Source organism: Cervus elaphus, chromosome 3 (assembly GCF_910594005.1).
Source record: "Cervus elaphus chromosome 3, mCerEla1.1, whole genome shotgun sequence".
In the NCBI taxonomy this organism is placed as follows: Eukaryota; Metazoa; Chordata; class Mammalia; order Artiodactyla; family Cervidae; genus Cervus; species Cervus elaphus.
The window spans coordinates 8357171-8382548 of NC_057817.1; the positions used below are offsets into that span (position 1 = coordinate 8357171).

The 25378-nt window shown below is 39.0% G+C and overlaps 1 protein-coding gene across 2 annotated transcripts in view; it reads left to right on the plus strand.

Annotated features, from left to right (window-relative positions):
- Window positions 1-25378, plus strand: part of NAV3 (neuron navigator 3) — an 892289-nt gene that overhangs the window by 243268 nt on the left and 623643 nt on the right. The window lies entirely within an intron of this gene.

A 25378-nucleotide genomic window follows, 5' to 3' on the forward strand; every position in this document is an offset into this window, starting at 1 on the left:
GATAACACTGTAATCTACAAACTTTAAAGTGTTTTTAATATGTAAAAGTCAAAGTTGTTCAGTCGTGTTTGACTCTTTGCAACCCCATGGCCTATACAGTCCATGGAATTCTCCAGGCCAGAATACTGGACTGGGTAGCCTTTCCCTTCTCCAGGGGATCTTCCCAACCCAGGGATCGAACCCAGGTCTCCCACACTGCAGGCGGATTCTTTACCAGCTGGGCCACTAGGGAAGCCCAGGAATACTGGAGTGGGTAGCCTATCCCTTCTCCAGTGGATCTTTCCCATGCAGGAATTGAACCGGGGTCTCCCGCATTGTAGGCAGATTCTTTAACAGCTGAATTTGCAGGGAAAGAAAGCACCAAAAGGCAAGTTTTTATATTATTTAATAGAGGTTCTATTAGGAAATATAATTCATGTGTCACATTTATGTCACATCAGCTTGCTATTGTCAGTAAGTCCCCTTATTAACTAGACACTGCCACGTCAGAGACCGTGTCAGTGCTGAGAACATGGTGTTGAATCCAGATAGGTAAGTCTCCGTGCCAGTGGACGTGTATACAGCTGAATACAATATTGTCTCTCATCAGAGTGCTGTGACTTATCACAGACTGAGTGGCTGAAATAACAAGTAATCCTGTTCTGGTGCCTGCAAGTCTGTAAGCAGGTTGCCAGCATGGTCAGGGTCTTGGTGAAAACCCTCTTCTTGATTATGTTGTCACATGGCCTTTCCTTGATGCTTTGAGAGGGGAGGGGAGAGAAATCTTTGAGTCTGTTAATTTCCTTTCTAATTTTCAGTTTCTTAAAAAATATTTGTTTTAAATATTTGTTTTCAAATAAGTTCAGTCATGTCCGACTCTTTGGGACCCCATGGACTGCAGCACGCCAGGCCTCCCTGTCCATCACCAACTCCCGGAGTTTACTCAGACTCATGTCCTTTGAGTCAGCATCCAACCATCTTATCCTCTGTCATCCCCTTCTCCTCCTGCCTTCAGTCTTTCCCAGCATCAGGGTCTTTTCCAATGAGTCAGCTCTTTGCATCAGGTGGCCAAAATATTGGAGTTTCAGCTTCAGCATCAGTGCTTCCAATGAATATTCAGGACTGATTTCCTTTAGGATGGACTGGTTGGATCTCCTTACAGTTTAAGAGACTCTCAAGAGTCTTTTCCAACACCACAGTTCAATAGCATCAATTCTTTGGCACTCAATTTTCTTTATAGTCCAACTCTCACATCCATACTTGACCACTGGAAAAACCATAGCTTTAACTAGACAGACCTTTGTTGGCAAAGCGATGTCTGCTTCTTAATATGCTGTCTAGGTTGGTCATAACTTTTCTTCCAAGGAGCAAGCGTCTTTTCATTTCATGACTGTAGTCACCATCTGCAGTGATTTTAGAGCCCCAAAAATGCAGTCCGTCACAGTTTGCACTGGTTCCCATCTGTTTGCTGTGAAGAGACGGGACCGGATGCCATTCCATTTACTTATTTGACTCTGTCAGGCGTTCGTTGTGGTGTGTGGGATCTAGCTCTCTGATCAGGGACTGAACCTGGGACTCCTGCATTGGGAGCACAGAGTCTTTGCCAGTGGGCCACCGAGGAAGTCCGTTGAGTCTTATAATTTTCAATAAGGGCATTAATCCCACCATGGAGGCTCGACTTTCATGACGTCATGTAAACCTAATTATCTTCCAGATGTCTCATCTCCATCCATATGGGTGATCAGGGCTTCAGAATGTGAATTTGTGGTGGAGGGGACACAATGTTTAGTCTGTACCAAGTATAGTGTGGTGAGTATAATGCACGCCAGGAGCCATGGAAGCTTGGGTTAGGAGAGGATCTAACTAAGATCGAGAGGGTTATGTCAAGCACCTGGAAGAAGTGATATTTAAGTTTGATCTTTATCAGTAATAAGGTAGAAAGGGGTAGCAGAGAGAATGTCCAGAAAAAGAAAGGCAAGGAAGGACAGTTTGGTTGAGTGTACCCCACATTCAGCATGTCATTGTGTTTGAAGCAGGGCTGGCTGGTGGAGGGGGCGGTGCAGAACACCCGGGGATGTGGGTGGAGAGACCCCCAGTGCCAGATCCTTAAGGGCCTTTGTAAGTTATACTCTAGAGTTGTGACCTCAAATAGGGAGCCAGTGAATGCCATTTAAAGAAGGAATTGCCATTCTTGAATCCATATTTGCAAGGGGTGACTTTTTCTTCTGTGAGTTGTGGATTTTAGAAGGTAAGGTAAACAATTTGAAAAGTGTTGGTTGATCAAATGAGGGAGGCCGAAAGTCAGATTGAAGCAGCAGAGGTGTTTCACAGGTTGAATCAGCAGGGCTTTGTGTTTAAGGGACTTCAGTGGGTTAGGATTTAGATGCCTTGGAGAAGGGAATGGCTGCCCACTCCGTGTATTCTTTTCCTGGAGAATTCCATGGACAGAGGAGCCTGGTGGGCTACAGTCTATGGGGTCACAAAGAGTCATACATGACTGAGTAACTAACACTTTTCACTTTTTCCGGTGGGTTAGGACAAGGGGACTTTGGGGATTGATGCATAGTGTCTAACCTGGAAAACTATATGATTTGTAATGCCAGCCACTGTGATGGCCGTAAATTGGATGATGCCTATGTATCCTTTTCAATGCCCATAGTATCTCCAGGACATGAACATGATGAATACATCTGTGCCTGACAAAGTGATATATGTGTGTGTGTGTGTGTGTGTGTGATGTTATCAACTCTTTTGTTCTTAAGTTTTACATTTTAAGTTTTGTATCAATACCACTTATATCCGTAAACATAAAAAGTGTATTTAGACATATCTTTTCAACTCTTACTTGAAGTCTTCCTGATTTTGGTCATTTAAAAATAACTGATTTTCATTTGGCATTTAAACTTATAATACTGCACAGCTATGTCAGTTTTGAATTATGAAATACCAATAAATTAAATATTTGTCAGTAAGAGTTTTTGCACAGTAATTATTTTCTCATTACTTCAACACATAGAGCTTTCTGAAATAAAATATAATCAGATCTCTGTGAATAAATCCAAACCAGTCAGAGTTGTTTCACAAAAGTGTTTCTTACTGCTCATGGTGAGCTTGAAGTTCCTTGCCAGCTGCAAAAATATGTTACTGTAGCATCAAAAAAACTACATGAAGAAAATGAAATGTATGATAATTTCTTACATTTTTCTTCAGTTCAGTTCAGTCGCTCAGTCGTGTCCGACTCTGCGACCCCATGAACCGCAGCAGGCCAGGCCTCCCTGTCCATCACCAACTCCGGGAGTTTATCCAAACTCATGTCCATGAGGTCGGTGATGCCATCCAGCCATCTCATCCTCTGTCGTCCCCTTCTCCTCCTGCCCCCAATCCCTCCCTGCATCAGGGTCTTTTCAAATGAGTCAGCTCTTCGCATCAGGTGGCCAAAATATTGGAGTTTCAGCTTCAACATCAGTCCTTCCAGTGAACACCCAGGACTGATCTCCTTTCGGACATTTTTCTTAGTTGAGCACAAATGCTGGCAGAACTGACAGCCTCACATATACAGGCTCTTGCATGAAAAGCGTGTCTGATTTGACACTCAGACTCGGAATCGTTCATGCTCTCTTACATTTTGCAATCTTTTTTTTCCTTAAAGAATCTCTTTTTTGTTGTGGTTCATTCCGAAGTACCTGGGATTCCACTGTAGGATCTTTAAAGATTTTTGGCAAAATAAATAAGAGAAAAGAAACTAAATTGTGCCTTTCTACATATCCTATTTATATATTCATTTTTAGGCAGAATTGCATTATGTATATAGGTTGACTTTAAAATTTTGAGCTCCAGGGTCATACTTGGTATCCTTTTTATTTATTTATCTTTCGCACTGTGTTATTTCAGAGCAAATAACTGTGGCCTGATTTTTTTTTTCTTGCATGTGTCCTTATTAGAACGTTTTTTAAAAATCCAATTCAGTCATATTATTCTGTCTTTTATTCTTTTTAAGCGATATGCGTTGAGTGTTCTCAGCTGATCACCAGGTCATTATTTAGCTTTAATGTTTTAATATGTTGGGTTATTACATTTGTCCTAGTCTCTTCCTCCAAAAAATACCTGCTATCCGTGTGTGGAAAATCAGTTATCTAATTTCATTATTAACTCTCTTTTTCAGAGTCAACTTTTGTATTCTTCCTTTCTGTTTTTGGGAAGTCTGTCAAATATGATAAATCATGATTTGATTTTTACATTATTATGTAATGTTCTTTTGAATTCCACCATGGCTTTAGAAATGATCTATGATATTTTATGCAACCCCCTTAGTATATTTTATTCTTAGCATTTGTGCTAAACAGCATGAAATAGTCTATGTTGCAAGAATAAATGCATTTTTATTTCTTTTCTTGCTGCATAGCTTTGGTGATGGTGTGCACCATTCCACACAGGCACTCGGTGATCAAAGCTGATGGACCTGACTGTTACCAGCACCATTTGGGACAGGCCACATTATCCGTTACCACATTCTGATTTAATTTTTCTGGCTTACTGGCCAGAAGCAGTCAGTAAGCCCCTCTCTTAGCCCACCGAACTTCATGTGCCTAGAGGAAAAAGAGACCCATGTATGAGTGAGGGCTGGAAACCTCTTATCACATGGTTTATGAGATCAGTGGTTACCTTCTTAAGATTTATCTTTTTTTTTTGCAGTTGTGGGTCTTTGTTGCTACACTCAGGCTTTCTCTGGCTGCTGTTTGTCGTGGGGCCCAGGCGTGTCCCTGCTTGTCTTGCTGTGGAGCGCAGATGCGAGGCACGCAAGCTCCGTGGTTGCAGCAAGCGGGCTCTGTAGTTCTGGTTCTGGGCTCTAGAGCCTGGACTTGGTAGTCGTGGCACACAGGCTTACCTGCTTCGTGGCTTGTGGGATCTTCGGGGACTAGGGATCTTACTGATGTCCCCTTCGTTACAAGGCGGATTCCTAACCAGTGGAGCACCAGGGAAGCCCAGTTACTTTTAAAAGTTGTTTTGAGTGTATAGAGCAGATGCTGTCTAATTGTTACCTGTTGTGTTTTTGGTGCAAAACTTTCTCAGACATATGATTGTTCTCTTGCTTTGGTTTGGCAGAATCTGGGATGCAAAGCATGAGAATATCATGTTTTACTTGTAGTTAGTGTATTTTAATATACCAATTTATACTGTATGAAATACTTACAGATATCTTAAAATGCTTTCTCAGATTGAATACTAGCCAGTTGCTCCTGCCTACCACTTATTGGATATTTCTTCTCATTGCTGATTTGAATTGACTCTTTGTGTACTAAATGCTTATGTCTTTTAACCATCTGGTAGGGAAAAGCATTACATTTTTTTCTTAAAATTTTTTTGAGTCATCTGTATGTATTTAACCTTCAAGTGAATTTTAGAATCATTTTATCCCTCTTAAGATTTCTGAAAGACAAAGGAAAGGGGTTTCACCCCATCAGTATTATGCATGATTAGTAGAAAGCCTTAGAATTATTTTCTGTGGAGTCGGATTCCTGGATTCTAATCTCTACTGAGCCGCTTTATGGCCATGTGACCTTGGGAAAATCTAGGCTGTGTGTCTCAATTTCCTCATCTGTAAAATGGGGATAATAATACCATCTATCTTAACGAGTTTCTCTGCAGATGAGTTGAGTTAGTATTTATAAGGCTCTTATCACAGTCTCTCATACGTATAAGGTTTTGTATATGTGGGATTTTTAAAATTTAACTGAAGTAAATTAAAAGCATATTGTTGGGATACAGTAGAGATGTGTGAGCTTCTTAAGGATATTGTGTTAGAGAAATGTAGTGATTTCCCTAGGAGGAGAAAGACGCCATGTGTGAGTGGAGACACACAGCATCATCCTTTTGGGTGTTGGTTTTTAGGGCGGATGAACTGTAGATGTACCTGAGAACATCTGAGCTTAAAACGTTTGATATTCCTAAGGAAAGAGTAAAATTCCTGTCAATGGACCCATACATATTGGGGAAAGGCTAACTGAACCCTGCCCTCAAAGCATTGTTTTCATAGTAAAGCTTGCCTTTAGAAGGCTGCATCTTTAGCCAAAATGAACTTGTTGGTTGTGAATTCTTTGAATCAAAGATAGCAATTAAAAAAAAAATAGTGTGTGCGGGCAATCATACACACTCTGAATCTTCTATGTCTGTTAGTAAGGTTAAGTTGGAAATTTTATGTGATGATAATGCTTTTTAAAAGTAGGCTTTGTTACATGGGGTATTATATTTGAAGAATTATGAAATCTACAAAGAAGTAATATGATCTGACTAATGTACATTAAAATTAATATTAAAATATGGAGCTGTATGAACTGAAATATGAGTGTACTGTTTACATGACCACCTGAAGCCGCATGAATCAGCTCACTTTAAAATGTTAAGAATCCCTTGCCTTCCCTTGAAAGAGGAAGAAGTATACGAGATGAACTATTATTGCCATACTACCAGAGAGCAATATACCTTTTTTATTACAGAATCAGGGAACAATCCTCTGAGATTCTGACTTGAAGTAGAAAGGAATGAATTTTTATTGATTCGTTATTTCATTTAAGACATCACCCTGCCCTCTTGCTCTCTTGTAGTATGTGTGTTCAGTAAATAATACATTCTCTTTTCTCCATGCTGCCCTCTAAGAATCTGTTTGGCTCAAAATAAGCCAGGTGTTTCCACAACCCACTGTTCAGGCTTCTCTGTGGTTTTGCATAACAGGTGTCAGGACTGGCCTCCTTAATTGTTTTATGTGAGTGGTGTGAATTCGGGTTGTAATATCAAAGGTGGTTGGGGGTCACTAGCTGAATGCCACTTGCCCAGCTCCCATGGTAAGGACACGTACATTTCACACTGTCTCTGGCTGACTGCGATGATGGCCGTTGACCCCTGACTGTTGTATGTGGCTGGAGACTGATCGATTGAACCCACCTCGGAATGATCAGGAGCCAGGCTTGTGAGGCTAGCAACAACCAGAAGCAGAACTGCAGGTAAGACCCTCGTTTCATGGTCTGCTTCAGCAGGGAGCTTGGTTGTGACACAAGCTACGTTTCCCTAGTCAGGAAAGCAAATGACCAGACAGGTCTTTCCAGAGAGGGTTATTTATATATTTCATCAGTGATTCCTTTTAGTTTTTATTGGGAGGACTAGGGTTGTCACTTTTAGATGGTTTTAGTAGCCCTAAAAAAAGAAGGCAAAGGGTATAATTTAATTTTTAAAATGTATTTGTTTTTAATTGGAGGATAATTGCTTTACAATGTATCTGCCATACATCAACATGAGTCATTCATAAGTATACCTATGTCCCTTCTCTCTTGAACCTGCCTCCCATTTCCTACCCCATCCCACCCTCTAGGTTGTTACAGAGCACCGGGTTTGATCTCCCTGCATCATTCAGCAAATTCCCACTGGCTCTGTATTTTACATGTGGTAATGTGTATGTTTTAATGCTATTCTCTCAATTCGTCCCACCCTCTCCTTTCCCCACTGTGGCCCCAAGTCTGTTCTGCTTGTCTGCCTCTCTACATTGCTGTCCTGCAGATAGGTTCGTCAGTACCATCTTTCTAGATTCCATACATATGTGCTAACATGCAATATTTGTTTTTCTCTTTCTGCCTTATTTCACTCTGTTTAATAGGCTCTAGGTTCATCCAGAGGATATACTTTTAAAATGGTACCTAGAAGGATTTCTGTGAGTGTTTAATTGAAGTTTGGATTCAACTAGAGAGCCTCTTTGGTTATTTCCAGACATTCGTTCCTCTGTGAAACTGCTGTGCTGTTTAGGGGAACTGCATAGATAGAAATCAGCCTCAGTGGGAGGTATCACAATTAGAAAGGCAGCTTGAATTGGGTATGTGGCTTGCATTACATAACTTCCTCAACCTAGAAGTTAGATTTTTGCTTTTGGAGAGAGTATGTTCATTTTTATTCTTAGTATCCCACTTGGTCCTTCCCTGTCACTTCTAAGAGCTCAGTTTACTATATTCTACGCTTGAACCCTGACACACCTTGACCCAGGCTGGAAGAACAGGATTGAGTAGAGGGAAGGCACATCTCTTCGATGATGTATTTGTAATGAAGTGTCTCTCTGAAGGCTTACTTAATACAAATCACCTTTCATTTTCCAACAAGGTAGCCAATGTTGAAGTCAGGTAGTAGTTTTAAGTAAAAGTTCGTTTTACTTCCAACTTTAGATCTCAAATTTAGCATGATTTTTTAAGGGCCATGACATAATATCTTTAATATGTTTTAGTTTCCAAATATCACTTTAGAATGAAACATATATTTTGAAGGTACATGATGATTTGTGCTTGATTCTCATTAGGTTTTAAAATTATAAATATCCTAGGTTTTTGTCTCATTCAGCATTTGAACATTTTTGAATTATGAAGAGGATGTGTAAATAGATGTTAAACATGCATTATAACACAAAGCAGACATGGCAGAAAGAAAGTGTACATTGAGGTATTGAGGAGGAAATCAGTATCTTTGTTGTGAGCATTCATCTTAATTTCAAGTTTTGTTTACCAACAGTTTAAAGGCCTGTACTTCCACCAAAATTGTGAAAACATTAAGAAGTCAAAGATAATTGAAATAGGAAATGGTAATAAGAGGTCTTCAATGCCAAGTCAATATATATTATGATCCTTTGTATTTCTTATATACCTATTCTTTGTTAATAGTGGTTTACAGTGTCTATTTAGCACTTAATAGTCTTTTGGTCCTGCCTTGGATTCCATATTTTTATTGAGAAAATTTATTGCCTTTTTCTAGTATAAAAGAAACAGTCATGTTAAAATATTTAGAAAATATATACAATAAAAATTAATGAAAAGAATTTGTGATTAGATGATACATGCTGATATTTGCTTCAGAATAATTTTGGATAGGGAAAGAGGTGAGGGTCTAGATGAAACTGTATTGGCCCTGGTAAGTTTTGGGTATGTAGTGGTTCATTGTGCTGTTCACTTTATTTTTGTATCTTTTGATAATTTCCGTAAGTTAAAATAATAAAGGTCTCTAGTCCCATTGCTCAGAGAAAATAATTTCTTCTTCTCTATAAAAACAGATTCACAGAAATACACTTAACACATATTCATATATATATATATATTTTAATTTAAGCAAAATTTTACCACCCTAAAATAGAGACTCTGAGTTCAGTAGACTCAAGTTGTTCTCTCAAATGCCTGGGAGGCTCCTGTGTAGGGCCACCATTTGAAATTTGTTGACTTGTTGTTGGATGGTCAGGTTTGGTGATTAAGTAAGGCTACCTGTGAACTCATTTAGGGGGCTTCAGTTCCAAAACACATTTAGTTGCTGTATTTGTTGTTGTTTAGTCACTAAGTTATATCCAACTCTGTGACCCTATGGATTGTAGCCTGCCAGGCTCCTCTGTCCATGGGATTTCCCAGGCAAGAATATTGGAATGAGTTGCCATGTCCTTCTCCAGGGGATCTTCCAGACCCAGGAATTGAACCTGCATCTCTTGCACTGGCAGGCAGATTATTTTTTTAACCACTGAGCCAGCTGAGAGCCCTTGTGTTCAGTCGCTAAGTTGTGTCCAGCTCTTTGTGACCCTGTGGACTGCAGTGTGCCAGATTTCCCTGTCCTTCACCATCTCCTGGAGTTTGCTCAAACTCATGTGCATTGAGTTGGTGATCCCGTCCAAGCATCTCATCTTCTGTTGTCCCCTTTTCCTCCCGCCTTCAATCTTTCCCAGCATCAGGGTCTTTTCCAATGAGTTGGGTCTTCCCATTAGATGGTCAGAGTATTGAAGCTTCAGCTTCAGCATCAGTCCTTCCAATGAATATTCCAGGCTGACTTGCTTTAGGATTGACTGGTTTGATCTTGCTGTCCAAGGGACTCTCAAGAAGCCCTTAGACATATCTTGAATATTTTCTGTAGGCTGAGATGTGGGAAAAATAGAAAAGTAGGGAAGCTGCCTCATTCTTTCCTCTCTCCCTTTGTGCTGTTACTCTCTATTCCTCTGAAAGAAGAAATGGAGGGAAAGCAGAGCAGCAGCTCAGAAGGGTTTATTTCAGAGAGTGAGGAATGCGAGTTGCATTGCCGTCTGCTTCCACTTGTTCTAGCCCCTCCGTGTCATCCACCCTAAGCCCAAGTGTATGTCAGCTTCATATGTGCAAATTCTCTTTCCATACCCCAAGCAATACAAAAAAAAGTCATAAAAATAGAATTTCCAGGACAGATCCTTAGGTGGCATGAGTCAAAGCGTTGTACAGATGGCTAGATAAGTCTTCTAGAAAGGTAATTCCTTTAAAGAGATTTAATTATAGTCCTTTTATTTACTTTAAAGGTAACTTTCAACTTCTGTTTTTAGCAGATGTTCACATAACTTCAACTTTGTGTGAATGGCATTATATCCTAAAAGCGTGTGAGAAGCATTGTTGGTACACTTGGCCCTTATCCACGTTCATTTTCAGAACACTTCAGGAAAGTGTTGACCCTGTTATGGAAAATAATCTCATTGATTATGGAAAGTTCAGTTTGACTCATGAAGCAAATGGCTGCCGATCTATAAAAGACTTTTCTTAATACGCACAGGTCTCTTGGACTAGCCTACCTTGGCATGACTAGTCATTCTTGCAAACTTTTTCATGGTGTATGATCTGTTTAATGTGTTGTTGGTTTCTGTTTGCTAATACTTTGTTGAGGATTTTTACATCTATGTTCATCAGTGATACTGGTCTATAATTTTCTTTTTTGTGTGTGATATTTTTGTCTGGTTTGGATATCTGGGTGGTGGTGGTCTCATGGACTGTGTTTGGCAGGGTTCCTTCCCTTGCTTGTTTTGGGGAGACTTTGAGAAGGGATAGGTGTTAGCTCTTCTCTAAATGTTTGATAAAATTTGCTTGTGAAGCTATCTGGCTCTGAGCTTTTGTTTGTTGGAAGATTTTTTTTTTTTATCAAAGTTTCGATTTCTGTGCTTGTGATTGGTCTGTTCATATTTTCTGTTTCTTCCAGATTCAGTCTTGGAAGGTTGGACTTTTTTTTTTTTTTTTTTTTTTTTAATTTTTTTATTAGTTGGAGGCTAATTACTTCACAACATTTCAGTGGGTTTTGTCATACATTGATATGAATCAGCCATAGATTTACACTTATTCCCCATCCCGATCCCCCCTCCCACCTCCCTCTTCACCCGACTCCTCTGGGTCTTCCCAGTGCACCAGGCCTGAGCACTTGTCTCATGCATCCCACCTGGGCTGGTGATCTGTTTCACCATAGATAGTATACATGCTGTTCTTTTGAAACATCCCACCCTCACATTCTCCCACAGAGTTCAAAAGTCTGTTCTGTATTTCTGTGTCTCTTTTTCTGTTTTGCATATAGGGTTATCATTACCATCTTTCTAAATTCCATATATATGTGTTAGTATGCTGTAATGTTCTTTATCTTTCTGGCTTACTTCACTCTGTATAATGGGCTCCAGTTTCATCCATCTCATTAGGACTGATTCAAATGAATTCTTTTTGACAGCTGAGTAATATTCCATGGTGTATATGTACCACAGCTTCCTTATCCATTCATCTGCTGATGGGCATCTAGGTTGCTTCCATGTCCTGGCTATTATAAACAGTGCTGCAATGAACATTGGGGTGCACGTGTCTCTTTCAGATCTGGTTTCCTCAGTGTGTATGCCCAAAAGTGGGATTGCTGGGTCATATGGCAGTTCTATTTCCAGTTTTTTAAGGAATCTCCACACTGTTTTCCATAGTGGCTGTACTAGTTTGCATTCCCACCAACAGTGTAAGAGGGTTCCCTTTTCTCCACACCCTCTCCAGCATTTATTGCTTGTAGTCTTTTGGATAGCAGCCATCCTGACTGGCGTGTAATGGTACCTCATTGTGGTTTTGATTTGCATTTCTCTAATAATGAGTGATGTTGAGCACCTTTTCATGTGTTTGTTAGCCATCTGTATGTCTTCTTTGGAGAAATGTCTGTTTAGTTCTTTGGCCCATTTTTTGATTGGGTCATTTATTTTTCTGGAATTGAGCTTCAGGAGTTGCTTGTATATTTTTGAGATTAATCCTTTGTCTGTTTCTTCATTTGCTATTATTTTCTCCCAATCTGACGGCTGTCTTTTCACCTTACTTATAGTTTCCTTTGTAGTGCAAAAGCTTTTAAGTTTCATTAGATCCCATTTGTTTAGTTTTGCTTTTATTTCCAATATTCTGGGAGGTGGGTCATAGAGGATCTTGCTGTGATTTATGTCGGAGAGTGTTTTGCCTATGTTCTCCTCTAGGGGTTTTATAGTTTCTGGTCTTACATTTAGATCTTTAATCCATTTTGAGTTTATTTTTGTGTATGGTGTTAGAAAGTGTTCTAGTTTCATTCTTTTACAAGTGGTTGACCAGTTTTCCCAGCACCACTTGTTAAAGAGGTTGTCTTTTTTCCATTGTATATCCTTGCCTCCTTTGTCAAAGATAAGGTGTCCATAGGTTCGTGGATTTATCTCTGGGCTTTCTATTCTGTTCCATTGATCTATATTTCTGTCTTTGTGCCAGTACCATACTGTCTTGATGACTGTGGCTTTGTAGTAGAGTCTGAAGTCAGGCAGGTTGATTCCTCCAGTTCCATTCTTCTTTCTCAAGATTACTTTGGCTATTCGAGGTTTTTTGTATTTCCATACAAATTGTGAAATTCTTTGGTCTAGTTCTGTGAAAAATACCGTTGGTAGCTTGATAGGGATTGCATTGAATCTATAGATTGCTTTGGGTAGAATAGCCATTTTGACAATATTGATTCTTCCAATCCATGAACACGGTATGTTTCTCCATCTGTTTGTGTCCTCTTTGATTTCTTTCATCAGTGTTTTATAGTTTTCTATGTATAGGTCTTTTGTTTCTTTAGGTAGATATACTCCTAAGTATTTTATTCTTTTTGTTGCAATGGTGAATGGTATTGTTTCCTTAATTTCTCTGTTTTTTCATTGTTAGTATATAGGAATGCAAGGGATTTCTGTGTGTTAATTTTATATCCTGCAACTTTACTATATTCATTGATTAGTTCTAGTAATTTTCTGGTAGAGTCTTTAGGGTTTTCTATGTAGAGGATCATGTCATCTGCAAACAGTGAGAGTTTCACTTCTTCTTTTCCTATCTGGATTCCTTTTACTTCTTTTTCTGCTCTGATTGCTGTGGCCAAAACTTCCAACACTATGTTGAACAGTAGTGGTGACAGTGGGCACCCTTGTCTTGTTCCTGATTTCAGGGGGAATGCTTTCAATTTTTCACCATTGAGGGTGATGCTTGCTGTGGGTTTGTCATATATGGCTTTTATAATGTTGAGGTATGTTCCTTCTATTCCTGCTTTTTGGAGAGTTTTAATCATAAATGAGTGTTGAATTTTGTCAAAGGCTTTCTCTGCATCTATTGAGATAATCATATGGTTTTTATCTTTCAATTTGTTAATGTGGTGTATTACGTTGATTGATTTGCGGATATTGAAGAATCCTTGCATTCCTGGGATAAAGCCCACTTGGTCGTGGTGTATGATTTTTTTAATATGTTGTTGGATTCTGTTTGCTAGAATTTTGTTAAGGATTTTTGCATCTATGTTCATCAGTGATATTGGCCTGTAGTTTTCTTTTTTTGTGGCATCTTTGTCTGGTTTTGGAATTAGGGTGATGGTGGCCTCATAGAATGAGTTTGGAAGTTTACCTTCTTCTGCAATTTTCTGGAAGAGTTTGAGTAAGGTAGGTGTTAGCTCTTCTCTAAATTTTTGGTAGAATTCAGCTGTGAAGCCATCTGGTCCTGGGCTTTTGTTTGCTGGAAGATTTTTGATTACAGTTTCGATTTCCTTGCCTGTGATGGGTCTGTTAAGATCTTCTATTTCTTCCTGGTTCAGTTTTGGAAAGTTATACTTTTCTAAGAATTTGTCCATTTCATCCAAGTTGTCCATTTTATTGGCATAGAGCTGCTGGTAGTAGTCTCTTATGATCCTTTGTATTTCAGTGTTGTCTGTTGTGATCTCTCCATTTTCATTTCTAATTTTGTTAATTTGGTTCTTCTCTCTTTGCTTCTTAATGAGTCTTGCTAATGGTTTGTCAATTTTGTTTATTTTTTCAAAAAACCAGCTTTTAGCTTTGTTGATTTTTGCTATGGTCTCTTTAGTTTCTTTTGCATTTATTTCTGCCCTGATTTTTAAGATTTCTTTCCTTCTGCTAACCCTGGGGTTCTTCATTTCTTCCTTCTCTAATTGCTTTAGGTGTAGAGTTAGGTTATTTATTTGGCTTTTTTCTTGTTTCTTGATGTAAGCCTGTAATGCTATGAACTTTCCCCTTAGCACTGCTTTTACAGTGTCCCATAGGTTTTGGGTTGTTGTGTTTTCATTTTCATTCATTTCTATACATATTTTGATTTCTTTTTTGATTTCTTCTATGATTTGTTGGTTATTCAGAAGTGTGTTATTTAGCCTCCATGTGTTTGAATTTTTAACAATTTTTTTCCTGTAATTGAGATCTAATCTTACTGCACTGTGGTCAGAAAAGATGACTGGAATGATTTCAATTTTTCTGAATTTTCCAAGACCAGATTTATGGCCCAGGATGTGATCTATTCTGGAGAAGGTTCCGTGTGCACTTGAGAAAAAGGTGAAGTTGATTGTTTTGGGGTGAAATGTCCTATAGATATCAATTAGGTCTAGCTGGTCCATTGTGTCATTTAAAGTTTGTGTTTCCTTGTTAATTTTCTGTGTAGTTGATCTATCCATAGTTGTGAGTGGGGTATTAAAGTCTCCCACTATTATTGTGTTACTATTAATTTCCTCTTTCATACTCGTTAGTGTTTGCCGTACATATTGCGGTGCTCCTATGTTGGGTGCATATATATTTATAATTGTTATATCTTCTTCTTGGATTGATCCTTTGATCATTATGTAGTGTCCTTCTTTGTCTCTTTTCACAGCTTTTATTTGAAAGTCTATTTTATCTGATATGAGTATTGCGACTCCTGCTTTCTTTTGGTCTCCGTTTGCATGAAATATTTTTTTCCAGCCCTTCACTTTCAGTCTGTATGTGTCTCTTGTTTTGAGGTGGGTCTCTTGTAGACAGCATATATAGGGGTCTTGTTTTTGTATCCATTCAGCCAATCTTTGTCTTTTGGTTGGGGCATTCAACCCATTTACATTTAAGGTAATTATTGATAGGTGTGGTCCCGTTGCCATTTACTTTGTTGTTTTGGGTTCACGTTTATACAACCTTTCTGCATTTCCTGTCTAGAGAAGATCCTTTAGCATTTGTTGAAGAGCTGGTTTGGTGGTGCTGAATTCTCTCAGCTTTTGCTTATCTGTAAAGCTTTTGAGTTCTCCTTCATATCTGAATGAGATCCTTGCTGGATACAGTAATCTAGGTTGTAGGTTATTCTCTTTCATTACTTTCAGGACGTCCTGCCATTCCCTTCTGGCCTGGAGGGTTTCTATTGATAGATCAGCTGTTATCCTTATGGGAATCCCTTTGTGTGTTATTTGTTGTTTTTCCCTTGCTGCTTTTAATATTTGTTCTTTGTGTTTGATCTTTGTTAGTTTGATTAATATGTGTCTTGGGGTGTTTCGCCTTGGGTTTATCCTGTTTGGAACTCTCTGGGTTTCTTGGACTTGGGTGGCTATTTCCTTCCCCATTTTAGGGAAGTTTTCAGCTATTATCTCCTCAAGTATTTTCTCATGGCCTTTCTTTTTGTCTTCTTCTTCTGGAACTCCTATGATTCGAATGTTGGGGCGTTTCACATTGTCCCAGAGGTCCCTGAGGTTGTCCTCATTTCTTTTGATCCTTTTTTCTTTTTTCCTCTCTGCTTCATTTATTTCCACCATTTTATCTTCTATCTCACTTATCCTATCTTCTGCCTCCGTTATTCTACTCTTGGTTCCCTCCAAAGTGTTTTTGATCTCATTCATTGCATTATTCATTTTTAATTGACTCTTTTTTATTTCTTCTAGGTCTTTATTAAACAATTCTTGTATCTTTTCAATCTTTGTTTCCAGGCTATTTATCTGTAACTCCATTTTGTTTTCAAGATTTTGGATCATTTTTATTATCATTATTCTAAATTCTTTTTCAGGTAGATTCCCTATCTCCTCCTCTTTTGTTTGACTTGGTGGGCATTTTTCTTGTTCCTTTACCTGTTGGGTATTTCTTTGCCTTTTCATCTTGTTTAGATTGCTGTGTCTGGAGTGGACTTTCTGTATTCTGGAGGTCTGTGGTTCCTTTTTATTGTGGAGGATTTACCCAGTGGGTGGGGTTGGACGTTTGGCTTGTCAAGGTTTCCTGGTTAGGGAAGCTTGCGTCAGTGTACTGGTGCGTGGAACTTGATTTCTTCTCTTTGGAGAGCAATGGAGTGCCCAGTAATGAGTTTTGAGTTGGGTCTATGTGTTAGGTGTGACCTTGGGTAGCCTGTATGTTGACATTCAGGGCTATGTTCCTGTGTTGCTGGAGAATTTGCGTGGTATGTCTTGCTCTAAAACTTATTGGCTCTTGGGTGGTGGTTGGTTTCAGTGTAGGTATGGAGGCTTTTGGACAGTCACTTATCACTTAAAGTTCCATGTAGTCAGGAGTTTTCTGGTGTTCTCAGGTTTTGGGCTTAAGTTTCCTGCCTCTGGATTTCAGTTTTATTCTTCCTGTAGTCTCAGGACTTCTCCAACTATACAGCTCTGATAATTAAACTTCTAGGTTAATGGCGAAAAGATTCTCCCCCGTTAGGGACACCCAGAGAGGTTCACAGAGTTACATGAACAGGAGAAAAGGGAGGAGGGAGATAGAGATGAGTAGGAGGAGAAAAAGGGGGACTCAAGAGGAGAGAGACAGATCTACGCAGCTGTCTGTTCCCAGAGTGTTCTCGTATCTCAGACACCTACAAGGATTCACAGAATTGGATGGGGAAGAGAAGGGGAAAAGAGGAAATAGAGGTGTTCTGAGGTAGAAAACAGAGAGTCAAGATTGGGAGGGAATAATCTTCGGTTTAAAGATAGGGCTTCTCTTTTTTTTTTTTTTTTTTGTAAGGTTATAGTGTAGTGAAGATGAAAATGAAGAGTAGTAGAGGAGTACTAGAGGACTTTAAAAGAAATAAGAGAAAAAGAAAAATAGAAAATAGAAGAGAAAAAGGAAAGAAACAAAAAAAAGAAGAAAAAGGAGAAAAAAAAAAAGAAAGAAAAAAAAAGAAAAAGAAAAAAAAAAAAAAGAAAAAAAAAATTTTTTTTTTCCCCTAATTAAAAAAATCGTAAAAATCTATGAAAATGAAAGTTAAGGAGTAATGGGGGAGTAATAGGGAATTTTAAAGGAAAATAAAAGAGAAAAAATAAAAAAGAAAAATATAAAAAGAAAAAAAAATTTTTTTTTTTCCTTACTTAGAAAAAATAGAAAAATAAAAAAAAAAGTAAAAATATGTCTAGGAATTTCTCTGGAGCTGTTGCGGTCAGTGTGGGTTCGGCTCAGTTTCAGATAGCTCCTCGTTCCAGCTTGCACTTCTCGATATCTACAGGGCCCTTCCGGTGAAGTCGGTGTTTTCTTCAGGGATTTTAATCTGTTGCACCAGTCCCTTCTGAAGCGGTTCCCTTTGTTTATTTGGCTTCTGTTTGCCGGTCTCTTCAGAGGCTCATTTCCGCCCTGACACAGGCGTCCGGAGGCGGACTCTTATTCAGGTAGCTAGTTCCGTTGCGCTGCTGGGAGGGGCTGACGCTGCGGGGCGGGGCTGGCCCTGCGGGGGCGGGGCTGATGCTGCGGGGAGGGGCTGGCCCTGCGGGGGCGGGGCTGACGCTGCGGGGAGGGGCTGGCCCTGCGGGGGCGGGCTGGCGCTGCCGGAAGGGGCTGACGCTGCTTTCTCCGTCTGCGCTGCTCAGGCTCCCGGCTGTTCTATATGGAGCGCGCCCCGCGCTGCGCGAGGTTCCAGCCCTCGGGTGTTACACAAAAGCGCGGAAGGAAAAGCTGCGCCTGCTCTCTGTGCCTTCCCCGTCAGAGCGGTCCAGGCAGCCAGGGGCTTGGTGGGCGCGCTATCCCCAGGTGTGGCGCACCCACTCCCTTCCGCGGACCCAGTCTCAGTTTCCGCTGGCGCCAGGCGGGTGCGCGCGCCTTCCGCCCTCCGCGTCCCCAGCCCCAGTCCCCGCCCCGCGCCGGTCGGGTGCCTGCGCCCTGTGTCTCGCCGCGACCTTCCCCTCCCCTCTGCCTCCTGCCTCCGGCGGGGCTGGGCCGGTCCGCAGCCTGCGAGCTCTTCTCGGGACTTTCCCCGTCCCTTTGTTCTGCGAACGGCCGGCAGTGTGTTCCGGCCGGTCAATTTTCTCTCTCTCCTTTGGTCTCCCACAGTTCAAGTTGGCACCTCACAGAAGCTCCCCCCGATTGTCCTCAGGGCACTCAGGCCCGGACCCTAGCCCAAGCAAGGCCGCCTAAGACTCCCTTCCCGGGACGGGTCTCCGTCCTTAGCTCTTTTGTCTCACTTTTTATCTTTTATATTTTGTCCTACCTCCTTTCGAAGACAATGGTCTGCTTTTCTGGGCGCCTGATGACCTCAGCTAGCGATCAGAAGTTGTTTTGTGAAGTTTGCTCTGCATTCGGTTATTCTTTTGATGAATTTGTAGGAGAGAAAGTGGTCTCCCGGTCCTACTCCTCCGCCATCTTGGCTCCTCCCTGGAAGGTTGGACTTTTCTATGAATTTTCCATTTCTTTCAGGTTGTCCATTTTATTGGACATTGAATTTTCCTTTAACAAGGGAAAAAGTATTTCTTTATTATAGGTTAGTTTGCAAGCCAGAATGATAAAGGCATAAACCCCTCTATTCCTCCATCTTGGCAAGGGAACACTATTATTTTCTGATATTTGGATCAGTAAAACATTGCTTTTATAGAAAAGCGGACACTGTCACTTACTGAGGAATTTGCTTGGAGTCAGTTCTTTTTAATTTGCTCAGACCAGGTACTGGAAGACGGTTGTTTCTAAGATGTGTAAGGTATACCCCTTGCTTTTTAAATTTGCTTTGAGTTTCTTTGGGAACATAGGGATTTGTGAGATGTTTGAATTAATCCCTCTTCTGGCTATGATAGCAGAAGTGCAGGTTTATTTAACTGTTAACCAATCCTCTTAAGACGTCTTCCACTTCTTGTTAGATTTATTCTCTAGACCTCAAAGCTTCAGAGAGCCTGGAACTGAGAGCCTCATCTCACCCCTTCTCTGTCCTCTCCCCTGTTTAATCACCCTTTCTCCCCTCCTTGCTGTCTTTTCTCTTCTCCCTTTATTTTCCTTCTTCTCTTCTTTCTCTTCCCTCTATCTCTCCTGCTTTAAGCCCCTCTTTCTCTACCCTCTCTGCCTCCTTCTATCCCCCCTGTCCTGGAATGTGCAGTTTCAAATCAATGGTGACTAAGTTAAAATGAGAGATCACTAAATGCCATGGCCAAGTGGCAGTCAAATACATTAATAAGTATCCAGAAAAGATGTTTTCGAACTTGACTTTAATTAAAAATTAATCTCTCCGAAATAACAGGATTCCTTTATGGCTAAGGAGTAATTCAGTCAAACATTACTTGAAGCAACCTATCAACTTCATTTTGAAAGTGTCCTAGGTCTGTTGACCTTAAGTGTTGGCATAACGACTATCTTGCTTTGGTTTGGCAATATGTTTCAAAAAATTATTGTTATTTTTATGTGGGTCCAGGAGTCAGTGGAAGTTTTCAACAGAAATTAGTTTATTACAAAACAACTGAAAATTCAAAGCACATAAAATTTTTCCTAGTTTCTTAGAGTTTGAGTTGAAGAATTAAAATACAAGTAGACACAACACCTACTATGAAATGATATTTGGAGGAAATATTAATACTTTTACTAAATGTTTAGGTATCTTCTGATATTAGAAAAACACCAAATTACAGCAGAAGTCAATGTAAAATATGATAGAATATAAAGATACTAAAACTAAAGACTAAAAATCACTCCTTAGTTGTGCCAGGCACTCCTTAGCTATAGTCAACATGGGTTTTTAAAATAGCCATTAATGAAAAAAATCATGAATCATAAATTATGTTTATGTGGTGATATCATTTAGTAGTTTCATCTGCAAAACTAAGTCGGTAACTAACTTGAGAATATAATTCATAATAGATCTGTATTTTAAAATAAAGAGTTCTTTAAACCCAGGTTATGGATGAGATAGTTAGATGGCATCATCAGTGGACATGAATTTGAGCAAACTCTGGGAGATAGTGAAGGAAGGACAGGGACGACTGAGGTGGTCTCAGAGTCGGACACAACTTAGTGATTGAAAAACAACAGCATCAAAATATTTATGTACCAGGTACTTCCCTGATGGCCAGTGTCTCAGACGCCACTCTCCCGGTGCAAGGGGCCTGGACTCGATCTCTGGTCAAGGAACTAGATCTCACATGCCACAAATAACAATTTGCATGCTAAGGATCCTGCATGCTGCAACTAAATGAATAAATAAAAAGAAAGAAAAAATGCCAGGGCATCCTAAGTTGCTGGAAAGATTTCAAAATCAAATGGTGGAACTGTAAGTATTAGACATAAGACTACCAGGAATCTTCTCTTAATCTAGTCAGTCTCTTTTATTGGTGTAATTTGAAATGTGTCCTCAGGAAAAAGCTTCTGTGGGAGGAGAACTAGGACAAGTATATGGGATCATAAGAACCTAGACAGTGAGACAAACTGGCTCCTTTGATGAAGGACGTAAGAGCTTCACAGGCGTATTCAGCCTGGCACATTGCTGAGGGCTTCCAGGCCACAGCCAGGCAGCGTGGTCCAGGGGTGACCCAGTGAGACAGAGTGTAAGACCAAATCAGGACTCTAAGCTAAGTCATGCTAGCAGATTTATAGTCTAAGCACCCCTGCGAAGGAGGAGTAAGGTTAAACTTCCTAGAAGTGGGACCTGGTCGGAGTAGAGTAGACCCAAATACTGAATAGAACAGTTGCCCTGTGGAGTAAGGTGATGATCAGTTAAAGTTGCTATTACAAGAAATTCTCTCTACCCCTCATGATGTAGCTTAAATATGACAGGTTTTTGGAGCATGTGCATGTGTGTGTGTGCATATGTGTGGGGGGATGTGGATGTATGAATATGCTCATATGTGTGTTTTTTTCTTACATGGTGCTCTACAGGTAGACCAGATCTAGTGTGTAACTTTTCACACAGGGACTGAGGCTCATTCAGTCTTATTGTTATTTCTTCTCTATAGGCAGTTTTCATGTGATGGTTCAAGAAGAGTGTTGCCATAATATGTATACTTGAGGTTATCACAAGAGGAAAGGTCAGCTAAGCATATATCCATTTCTTTTCTGAACAGTAACACACTTCAATTCTCTGTAGGTTCCATTAGCCGGGTATTAGTCATGATCACATTAGATGCAACAGAAGCTGGAAAATCTCTAGCTAGGCTGTTGTTTACCTATTTAATTCAAAAGTTTTAATTTGGCATTTTTGCCATTAAAAGAAGTAGATGGTGCATATTCATGTAAAGCCAGTGATCTCTTCCAGACGTGTTGTGTATGCTAATCCACCAGTGCCTTGTGGTCTAGTCAGTAGATGAGCCCAAGCTACTGGTTCCGATCCTCACTGGGCCTGAGGAATATCATTTATCACCTGCTATACTTGGCAGGAGCCAAGGGCTGCATTTCTGAAAGTGACTGGGTGTCGTCTGACATTATAGTGGATGGAAATATTTCCAGTTAGCAGAGAACAAGCTAAATTGCTTCACTGAGAAATGTATTTTTTGTACCTTTAAATGTACAAAAGGATTTATTTAAATGTACTAAAGGATTTAAATGTACTAAAGGATTTATTTAGTTAATTTTGTTCTGGTGTGTAAATAAATGTTCTGGCATGCTCCAATGAAAAGCACATAAATAGGGAAGATAATTCATAGAGAAAGTTTAAACATACTCAATTTGCTGTAATTATAGTCAGAGCAGAAAAACATTCCATAATGTATTTGGTACAAATACTATGCATTTTTGCAGATATGCTATTTATGGCATATCTTTTATAGCCTTTTTTCTCTGACCTGAATAGCAAGGCTTGTCTGTATCTGATTCATTTGAAAAATATATTTTGAGCTTTTTGCATATTTCTGTTAATATCCCAGGGTAGATGCTTTCATATACATTATACTGTTTAATCCTTTGGATATGAAGGGTATTGTTATTTTCTCCTTTTCACTGATGAGGTCATGAAGTCTGTTGTCAGAGGAGGGCGGGGATATAAACCTAGTTCTGATCACTGTCTTTTGCTTCTTGCAGTTTGCTCTGCATCCTTTTATTCTTGGGGCTCCCCAGTGGTACAGCAGTAAAGAATCTGCCTGCAATGCGGGAGACCCGGATTTGATACCTGGGTTGGGAAGATCCCCTGGAGGAGGAAATGGCAACCCACTCTAGTATTCTTGCCTGGGAAATCCTGTGGACAGAGAAGAGCCTGGCGGGTTATAATCCTTTTGTTCTGATGGATACCAATTATTACTTTATGTTTGTCTATATTTTAACTTATTTACTCAGTTGTGAGTTCCTTGTAGACAAGAACTTAATTATAGAAAACAAAGTATTTGTTTCTCACATGTCAGCTATGAAAGCGAGTAGCATTTGTATATCCAGGACACTGAAAGATGCTCATTTTGATTAGAAAAAAATCTATGAATGCTGTTTATTTTCCTTTTGCATATGGAGCCCAGGTTGTGTAGTGTGCAAAGGATCTGAGGAACTTCCTTGAAATTTCTTCTGTGCTTTCATCTCATTGTTTCTGCAAGTCCTGAATCTTTTAACGATGACTTCCAAACAAAATAGAAAATATGGGATGAAGCTATTAAATATTAAGCAGTAATTAAAATAGATACTTTTGCTTTTCCTTTTTCACAAAAATATTTTTCTATTTAAAGAAATTAAGAATTTCCTCTTCATTTGTTTTTTAGTTAATATCACTTAACTAATTTAATTTGTAGAAATATCTTTGTGTAAAAAAATGTTGAGACTTCCCTGGTGGTTCAGTGGCTAAGACTCCATGCAGGAGGCCTGGGTTTGATCCCTGGTCAGGGAACTAAGAGTTCTCCATGCTGCACCTAAGATTCCACATGCACAACTAAGACCCAGCACATCCAAATAAATAAATGTCTTTAACAATTGTCATACACACACTGAAAGAAAACAAGTGATTTCCTCTTTACCTTGGTATAAGGAAAGACATATCTACTTATGATTCAAAATCCAAAGTCAATAAAAGAAAAAAAATTGATAATTTGGATACCACACACACACAGCTCATGGGATAAAACACCATTAGCAAATCAAAGACAGCTTACGAACTGGTAGTAAATATTTGCAACCTATGCCACAAACAAAAAGCTTAGTACATCCTTAATGTACAAAGACTTCTGAGAGGATGCAAAACAAAAGACTAAAACATCAAAAAAAAAGTGGGAAAAGTTATGAACTATCAATTCAAACTTACAAGTAAAGATGCAAAAATGGGACTCGAGCATGAGGGAAAAAAGTTCAAGTTCATGCTTAATTAAGTAAATGCCAATAAACATAGTACTGAGATGCCATTTCTCAACTATCAAGTTAGTGAAAATTAAATACTGTGGTAACACATCCCACTGATGAAGCCATAAGGAAATAGGCACTCTCAAACATTGCTGGTAGGAATGTACCTACTACAGCATTTCTGAATGGAAATTGGACAATGCTTGGCTCTATTACATGTGCTACTCTCTTTTGACCAGCAGCTGTACTTTTAGGAATCTCCCCTGTAAACACAGTACTCTGGAAATACCTATACAAGTTCATACATTGCAGTTTCAATGAGAATTACAGAATAGTGGAAACACCCAAATACCCACACACAAAGGAATGGTTGAATCAGCTATTGTATAGTCATTGAGTGGAATACTATGTAACAGTGAAAAAAAAAACAAAAAACCCAGCAGCATTATTCACAATTGGTAAAACCTGAAACCAATCCAAGTGTCCACTGACACATAAATGGAAATACAAAATGTGATTATTATTATTATATTATTCAGAATATACAGAATATTATTATTAAGAATATTATTCAGCCTTTAAAAGAGAGGAAAATCTGCAATATGCTAAAACATGCATGAACCTTGAAGACATTATACTAAGTGAAATAAACCAGTCACAAAAAGGCAAATGTCATGTGATTCCACTTACATGAAGTACTTGGAGTAATCATATTTAGGGATTAGGTCATTATTATAAATGTGTGAAGTGACTAGTTTTAAGATAATAGTAAGTGTCCAGACATGTTTGGAATTGAGAATGCATGATAACAATTAAACAACAGCAAGAAAAAATTCCAAAACCTCTTCAAAGCCACATGTAACCCGCATGCCTAACATATACTCTCTGGTGCTAAATTTCTGGTCAGGTAGGCTGTCATGAGCCCTGATATATTTCCTTTTCTTTCCTCTACACGAAGCTGAAGATCTGTCGTTCTTAATGAACACCTTCCTATGATCCTTTTTCATTTGAAGTCATTCTACAAAAATTTAAATATAACAGTTTTACCAAAATTTTACTGAAGTAGATAATTGGAATCAGGATTAGTTTGCCATTTTCTAAAGTCTGTTTTCTAGAATATTTGAGAAAATATCATTTTATTGTGCTATTGTAAAGCAAAGTAGAGTTCATGCTTGGCATTTAGTAGGTACTTGATGCATATTAATTGAATGAAGGAATACCTGAATTGCTTTTATGAATAATAAGAGCCATTTGTAACTAACCGATTCATCACTTGTAAACAAATTACATAGAGCTGAAGTGCTTTGAATCAGCTTGTGCTTGTTGAAGTACGATTTGTACTATTGATTTGCTCTGAAACTCCTTTCAAACTAACATGAAAGAAAAATTAAGTTCAATATAATTCTAGCTTCCTAATATAAATTATTAGTGTGATGGGTCACTGGTGATTGAAATATTTTAAAATATTATATTTCCCATTATTAAACAGTTCTTTTTTTGATACATATCTTTATAGTATGTACAAACCCAGAATTTCAGAAAGTCAAATATAGAATAATCCTTTACAAAATAACTGAGTAGTAAATTTCTTTGGTGAGCTACTACACTCTTTCTTCCTTCCTCCCTTTCTCCTTTTCTGTTTCCTTTCTTATTTCCATAATCATTTCTTCAACTCTGTGCTAAGATAACTTACTTACTCCTGAAGAATAAAGATAAGATTGTCTTAACTGTCCTTTAGTAACATTGTGTTAGAAGGGTATGAGAGTGGCTATATCCCATTTGACTATATTTCCTATTTCTCAGATATTTATAGTCATTGTGAATGTTTAAACATAAAAGAGCGTGTCTTTGCATTTCATTTTTATTTCTTACTGCCTCACATGAATGAGCATGTTAAATTCATTAGTAAGTATT